Source organism: Hyposmocoma kahamanoa, unplaced genomic scaffold (assembly GCF_003589595.1).
Source record: "Hyposmocoma kahamanoa isolate Upper Pololo Valley unplaced genomic scaffold, ASM358959v1 100021, whole genome shotgun sequence".
In the NCBI taxonomy this organism is placed as follows: domain Eukaryota; kingdom Metazoa; phylum Arthropoda; class Insecta; order Lepidoptera; family Cosmopterigidae; genus Hyposmocoma; species Hyposmocoma kahamanoa.
Genome location: NW_020653200.1, coordinates 106,307 through 114,535, shown reverse-complemented (window position 1 = coordinate 114,535; position 8,229 = coordinate 106,307). Strand labels below are relative to the sequence as shown.

The 8,229-nt window shown below is 36.1% G+C and overlaps 1 protein-coding gene across 1 annotated transcript in view; it reads right to left on the bottom strand.

Annotated features, from left to right (window-relative positions):
• LOC113233660 (transient receptor potential cation channel subfamily A member 1) overlaps positions 1-8,229 on the bottom strand; it is a 99,344-nt gene that overhangs the window by 83,557 nt on the left and 7,558 nt on the right. The gene's annotated exons all lie outside the window — the stretch shown is intronic.

Below are 8,229 nucleotides of genomic sequence, written 5' to 3'. Positions count from 1 at the left end.
GCTGTCTCACAACGATTCATTTTACGTCCTAAACTGAATCGTAATTAGAGTTCGTATTAAGGCCCCTGGACAGCAATCCTATAACTGATGATCGTATTAGAATTAATTTTTAAGAATTTTGAATTTCGAAAAACAAAGTTGTGTCGTAAAATTGAACATCATTTAAATCTTACTGTAGGTCACTATTGATAATAATGTACATTTATTAGCTCCTTCAACGTAGTTATGAATTAATACGAAACTTGATGAGCGGACAAACGTCAAGCGGACATCATAACGTGCCGGTGCTTTAGGTGCGATGATCTGTCATACCGTTGTATATATGATTACCTGCTTATATCTAGTCTACGTTCCTTGTATCTATGTTGTATCAGCGCTGGCCGTAAACCCTAAAACACCATTAGCCGAACACCAAAGATCTCTTTTTTTACAGTACCAAGTGACGAAAGGAACAAATCGTGCGTGTGATGGTAAGCGGTAACCTGTCCAAATTAGTTGCAGTATCGTTCACAGCTTTAAATAACAAAGATCTATTCAGAAGAAGATCTATTCAAGAAGAGATGTATTCGAGTTATATGCGGTTTGAAAAAAACAGATAGTTGTCTTCCACATTTTAAAAATTTGAAAATACTAACTCACGTGGAAGTTTGTTGTAGACCTTCGTAGCTATTACACTCTTGTGAAGTATAGCAATTTTACATGATCTAGTTTTCAGCCCGTGTGACGAACTCAAATAAATTAAGATGACGGTTTACGAAAAGTCAAATTTCATATTTAAATGTAAAATGTTTTATGGAATATTTTGTCGTAATGGAAAATGTTCCTTAATACAAAATGTCGCTTACGACAATTCGAAATTCGATACATCCACGAAATTATTACCCTTATATCGATGTTGGAAATTTGAAATGTTGTAAGAGACATTTTGTCGTAAGGAAAAATCATCTCTATTGCAATTTCTTTATTGGAAATTAGTGCATGAGTATTACATAAAAATTAAGAAAACTTTGTATGCCACAAGGCGGATCACAGTGATTCAAAATTCGTTATTGCTACAATCACGCAATGATTAAAAAAAAAAGAAAAAAAAAACGTTTTAATATCTGAAGGGCACTGCCAATGCGCCCGTTACCCTGAAATATAAGTTGATAACTCCTAAGTGCTAATAATTTCACCAGCACCCTACCCATCAAAACTGGAACGTAGTTATGGCCACATTACTGTTAAGCGGCAGAAATAGGTAAGGTGACAGTGCTATTCAGGACGAATTCTTTCACAAGGAGCTGTACTGCTTCTAGAATCTCATACCGATATGCATACACGGTGATAAACTCTTGTGTAAATTAATTTTTTATTGAATTGATATTCAATTTTTTTTGTGAAATTACTCCACTAGTATGTTATAATTATTAATACAAAGATCGAACACTCAGAAAAAATTATCTTCGATCCGGTCGGATTCGAACCGACGTCTTCTTGCATACCGTGCTAGACGCTATACCAACTAAGCCACGGAACGAACCAACGGACCTCACGAATTTTTCTATGTGCTTGCGTCGTGTCTTTGTATTTGGTTATTCAACGACTTTTTAGTTGTAGCGCCATCTATGAGAAATCTATGAAAGATTTATCACCCAGTTAGTACCTTTACCAGTCCTGGCGAGAGATGTCGCTATTCACTGTATTAATTAAATTGTTATTGAATTGATATTCATTTTTTTTTGTGAAATTAGTCCTCGCGACGTATTTCTCTCGGCATGGGAATAAAACCCTGGGCCTCTGCGTGGCAGTCATGGTAACCGTTCGGCCACAGAGGTAGTCTGAGTGAAGAAATAGATTTCTCACAGATGGCGCTACGACAAAAAAGTCGTTCAAAACCAAAAACAAAAATCTGCAACGACCAAATAGAAAAAATCGTAAGGTCCGCTAGTTCGTTCCAGTGCTGAGTTGGCATAGCTTCTGGCACGGTTTGTTTGTTGTTTGGAAGACACTGGTTCAAAGCTAGCCGGATTGAAGAAATTCTTTCTTAATGGTCGATCTTTGTATTTAAAAATTTAATCTAAGTCATCAACTTCATGTTTACTTTGTTTACTGAATAAACGTAATGTGTTTTAATTCTAACTTAATCTATAAATGATCTTCATTCTTTCGTATAATAAATATTCTTCCTTTTTCCATTCCACGTTTTGAAATTGTCAGCAAGACGATAATAACATCAATATCAATTCCTCGGAAAAATCAACGAAGATATCGAGTTATATAATTATTCCAACGAAATGAATGACAAAAGGTTGGTATATCAATAAACTTGCGAATATAGCAAATGTTTTGATTTCCGTGCACAGTATATTTTTTTCTATTTTCCATATTTTCACACGTAATGGTTCTATCAATATATATCATTTTCATCCTGTTTAAGAGCCAGACTCTAGTCAGTGTAGCCTCCTCCACTCCTCACGGTTCCATAGCCAGTCCCTTGACCTCTTTATAGCTATTCTCTTTGATCTTGTTTTTTATTTGTTCACTATGCGCCATTCTTGGTCTTCCTCTCTTTCTTTTACCTTCTATCCTCCCCTCAATTATCACTCTCGTCAGTACGCAACAAATGTCCAAACATGTTTCCTCTTTTCCTCTCTATTGCATTTCAAAGACTTCTCTCCTCACCAATCCTTTCCAAAACTTCCTCATCTGAACTCTTTACAATCCATTTTTTTTCCTAATGTATATACAAAAATGAAAAATAAGCCAATTTTCTGGGTCAAATTTTATTTCTTTTTTACTTAATTAATACATAGTACTAGAGCCCCCAGAAACGCTTTATCGGCGTTCTTACTCATTCTATAAATTACAAAGAGATATGACTACCTATTCGTATTAACTGTATTAATGTACACCTATAGCAGTACTAGGAGATGACCGAGTGTGGATTACGGGCAAGTTTGTTAAATTTATTTGATGGTTTGCTACATTATTTGAAGAAAACGTAAAGATTGAAGGATAAATTTCACAAATTGTTTGTCTGTTTGTTTACGCATAGTTTTGTGGTGTAGCCTTAGCGAAAGTAAAAGAGAAGGGCTCGGTTTACATAAATTTATTAAAGGTAGAAAATGAAAGGAAAAAGTCCGTAACAAAGTCAGCCAAAAAATCAATGAAGCACTACCAGGATATACTTACTATATACGCATATGTATCTAATGTTTTAAAAACAATCAAATTACGTGAAGTTAAGTTTTACATGATGATTAATAAGCACATCCTCTCGCTTCAAAAATTTTGATGGGAGTGATGACTGAACGAACCAACGTAAAAAGAATGGACGGAAAAGAAAGCATAAGTGGCCAGGAACCAGTAAAGAAAGTGATAAAAAGGTGGCATGGCATAACATCGTAATTTTTAGCATTCTAAAGCAATGTTTGTAACAACATCTAAATTTTGAGTGCTTAGATTTTCGCGATTGTTACACATAGGAAATGAAACGATTTTTCCGGATTTAAATCGCGTATATTTGGTTTTTCAAAAAAACCGACGTTTCTGTGACGACGGTTGACTTAACAGTTTTCAATATCTAAATTCTATAATATAGACTTAAGGTCCTTTACTACTCATCTACAGATATATGGATTGGAGGAAATTGTGTCCTCGTGACATAGTGCCCAAATTGTTGTGTGCCTCCTCTGACTAGGTACTCTAAATTCAAAAAAAGGAGGCAATTCGACAACTCCGTTTTTGTAACCGATTTTCATGATTCTTTTTTTTTTGTTAGGAAGAGAGTACCTCAGTAGATCGTTCCATTTAAATTTGAAAAAATATTCCACCTCTAAGAGTGACAAACTAGGGAATTAATGACTTTTGAGATCGATTTTTTAGTACTCTGTACTGAGATTATTAAAGTAAATGGAGTTACTCCTAACCACTATCTAGCCCTGGGGAAAAAATAGGATCTACGATGGAACGAGCTCACCCAGAAAATACCTATTCAGTCGTACCTTAAAGATATTCGGGTAGTATGTGCTCGGAAACATAGTCACAGGCAGGCGCATTCCATTCCTGGGGGCTTACCATAACCTTTCCGAAAACAATCTTATTTCAATGTAAGCTTAAAGTAAGCTTATTATAATATTACTCATATTCGTGCCATGACGAATCTGTCAACGAAGTAATGTGTTATTGTAAAAGTGATTGAAAAAACGAATAATTTCCCAATATTGTCTTTTCCTTACTACGAATAGGAAAGAAATAACGCTATATGAACTATATAATGCCATCTCTTTCTTTTTTGAAGTTCCAAATCGTCTAATCGTAGTTTAATGTTTAATGTTATTTACATTCAGAGAATTTTGGCTGGTAAGAAAAGAAAAGTATGTAATAAAAAACCCATTAAAATTACGTTGTTTTCAATAATTATTCCGCATTTTCATGAAGAAAAATATATAAAACAAGCTGAGTCTTGATAGTCACGTTGTGAGTTCCGAACTATAGTCTAGTGTCAACTGTTAATTTCGCCAAGGAGCATATATATAGCGCTGTTGTAGTTTTACGAAATAAACATCGCGTATTTTTATTTAACAAAATATTATTTACTATGTGCTATTAAATAAAAAAAAACAAAATATTGAAGAGGTTTAAGTAATTAAATAAGTTCAACTTAACAGCAGACGAATTATTTTTTCTTGATAGAGAATGATTCGGCCTATACGGTAAATAAACCATACACATTACATTTTTCTACATACCGAGATTAAAAATTAATTGTTTATTTCTCCAAAAAAAAACTAAGAATTTTTTCTCTGAATCAATCAGCTTTTCAAGAAATTACATAAGAATAAAAGTTATCAGGAATGTTATTATGCATCATATGAAAAAAAATCAGCTCTGTATTCCTGTGGTTTCAGACTACGGGCACAAAGTTGTGCCCTTTTATGTCCGTGGGCTGAACTCCATGCAGATCGGACTTCTACTTTGTACGGAGTTAAAAGCTGTCCAGACGTGAAATATCGCTTTGCTTCATACCCAGCTTTTGGCCTGCAATCTGTGCTTTAAATTCAATGTCAGCGAAAAAGTTAAGGATTGCATTCAATGTTATGCCAAGGAGCTATAGGCCCATGATTGCGGTGTCTCCTATTGTTTGTTATTTAATTTTTATATTACTTTGAAGGGCTAACCCAGTGGTTGGCAAACTCACAACTCAATAGAACCAAATATCAACAGTACAGCGATTGAAACTTCATTTGGGAGCCATTGTTATTGAATTTATTAGGGTATTCCTAAGCTGGCATTTTCTAAAGACGTGTCTGTCCGATTAATGTACGTTCGCTTGAGGTTGACTTCTTCTAACTCCCCATCCAAACTTGTCTTATACTCGCAATATTTTTTTAAAGTAAGGCAATTGAGCGTAAATGTAAGCATTGTGAGAGACATAAGCCTAAACCAGGAATCTTAGGACTTCTGGTCTCCACCTCTTGGTATATGGTATACTTCATCGGTATCGGTATTTTGAGGAAGAGTCACACTCAAAAGGCCAAAGATTTTAGACCACTGGGCTAACCCATAACCAATTAGTGCAATTTTAATTAATAAACACGAGCTGTTTATGAAACTTGTCAATGGGACTTCCAGGAAATGTTACCGAAGCAATTACATTTTTCAATAAAACTTTATTGCATTTTCTTCAAAGTCAAGGGCAAATAGCACGTGAAGCACTTAGCTTTAAAGAAAATAACAATGAATCTTATTTGCTCTCAAACTAGTGCTCCACGTGCAATTTATTGTATACAAGCATTCAAAACCAGAGATGGACAAGCGCACGCTTTTTTAACGCCGGGTTTAAATCGGGATAAAACCCATTTACGTCCGAAACAGAGGGCAAAAACTATTTACAACTAAATATTTGATGTCATATGTTGCCATGCTACAGGAGAGGGTGTTGTTATATGTATTGAATTGTACATTTATGCTAGTTTCAATTTTCATGGAGTATATGGGTGGAGGACCGGCCGAATAATTTCGTTCGAAAATTGTGTAATTTGAAGCTTCAATTATGTAAGTATTCTCTTCGTTATTAAGAAAAATATTTAGGAGATATGTTTTAGCCAATAATAAGGTGTGGTATGGATAAAATATAACATCGATACTGAGTGACAGCTTGCTCGGCTATCTTGTGTACATTCACGTTCAGTTTGTTTACATTTTCTTTACGATCGCCATGACCATAAACAACGGTTAAGCGCATGGCCGCTGTGGAACGTTAATTGGAGGATAAACTACAAGTAACCTTATTAGAATTTGAAACAGCAAAGAGCAATTTGCTAACCAACTATTCTAATTTACACGAAGTGTAAGTGAAACAGAGATATTGATTTTTTAAATATAATTAGGCATTGAAGGGTAATGAAATTGTTGATGTCCTCCTTTTTCGAGTGACTTACACACCGGTTTTTATGGTGTCGCCATTTCTGATCCCCGTTTCGATCCCCGGCCGGGTCAATGTAGAAAACTGACTTTTTGCTCCGGGTCTGGGTGTTCGTGGCACCGTCGGCGTCGTTGTTTCTGATTTCCATAACACGCTTTAGTTACTTACTTTGGGATCAGATTTTTTGGTGACCATTTTGATATTGTCTAATAATTATTAATTGTTCGTTCAACTCATAGTGTACAAGTACACAACTTACTTATAGCTCTAGTAAAGGATACATTCAACAGCAAAGAAAGTGAGCGATGTTACTAAACGGGTTGCGAAATTGAAGTGGGAGTGGACGGGCCATCTCGCCCGTAAGAAAGGCTCTTGGTACAAAGCAGTGGGAGAATAAAGGCCGTGAGGCGAGAAACGCCCAAGAGGAAAACCACAGATGCGTTGGTAAGACGATATTAAAAAGTGGTTTTTTTTTTGTATAATATCAAGAAACGGGACGAACAAGTCGTGCACCTGATAGTAAGCTACACGCCTGTCCACAACAGTTGCAGTGCTTTAAATCGCAAAGATCTAAGGGGCACCGCCACTGCGCCCGCCCGTCACCCTGAGACATAAGTTGACAAGTCCCATATGACTGTATTTTCACCAGCACCCTTACCCTTCAAAACACACATTACTTCTTAGTTATAGTATATATATATATATATATATATACAGATATATATTAGAGATTGAGAACGGCTAAAGAAGAAAAAGAAAAAAGATCAAAATAGCAGCGCATTTCAAGAGTCCAGGGCCCCAAGTCTGCTAATCTTCTTGTAGCCACTGGTCATTGTAATTCCAATGAGACTCAATTGAGATTATATTGTAATTACTTAACTGCCTCCGTGGCCGAACGGTTACCATGCCGGACTGCCACGCAGAGGTCCCAGGTTCGATTCCCGGGCTGGGAGAAATATTTGTATGGCCTACATTTATTTCTCTCGTGAGTTTGGGTGTAATTTGTGGTTGTCTATGTGTGTGTCCATGGCACCCGCGACACAGGGTTTCCCTAGTGCGGGGCTATGTTGAGTGTGAGCGTTATTATTATTATAATTACGATAATTTTTGTTATTCTGCTAAAACTTAGTTGCAATGGCAGTTGAATCTCCATAGCCTTTAGTTTAAAAGACAGATAGCAGTAGTAGTCACACATCAATCGCCCTGAGAACACGTCTGGTGATGGATCCACGCTTTGTTGATCTTTTGTATTGGCATAGAAGACGCCAGCTGGAAGAGAAGAAGATATTGGGTTTATACAATTCCATAATATTGTCCTACAAAACGGGACTTGTTCCGCTAAACATATCAATAAATAAATCGAGCTCTTAGGTTTTCGCGGTTGTTACACATAGGAAATGAAACCATTTTTCCGGATTTAAATCGCGTATGTTTGTTTTTTCAAACAAACCGACGTTTCGACGGTCTCAATAACGAAAAGCTTTTACAATGCACATTCAAATCCCCTATAACTCTTAAACTTAACACTATTCGACGTAAACACACTGTCTGTCCTTCAGTTACAGTTTCCACTAGTTTTGCACAGTGTCATTTTTATTTTCTGGGAGGCACTTATAAATAAGATTAAGACTGTTAATATTCACCCTTTGTGAGAATATAGTTATAGAGAAAGAAGAGCGGAATGTAAGAAAATTATTACCGACTGTTCACTCTTCACTGTGAGTCGACTGGTAAGCTAATTACCGTACTGGATTGGGTTTTAATCACACATAGACACACACACACACACACACACACACACACACACACACACACACACA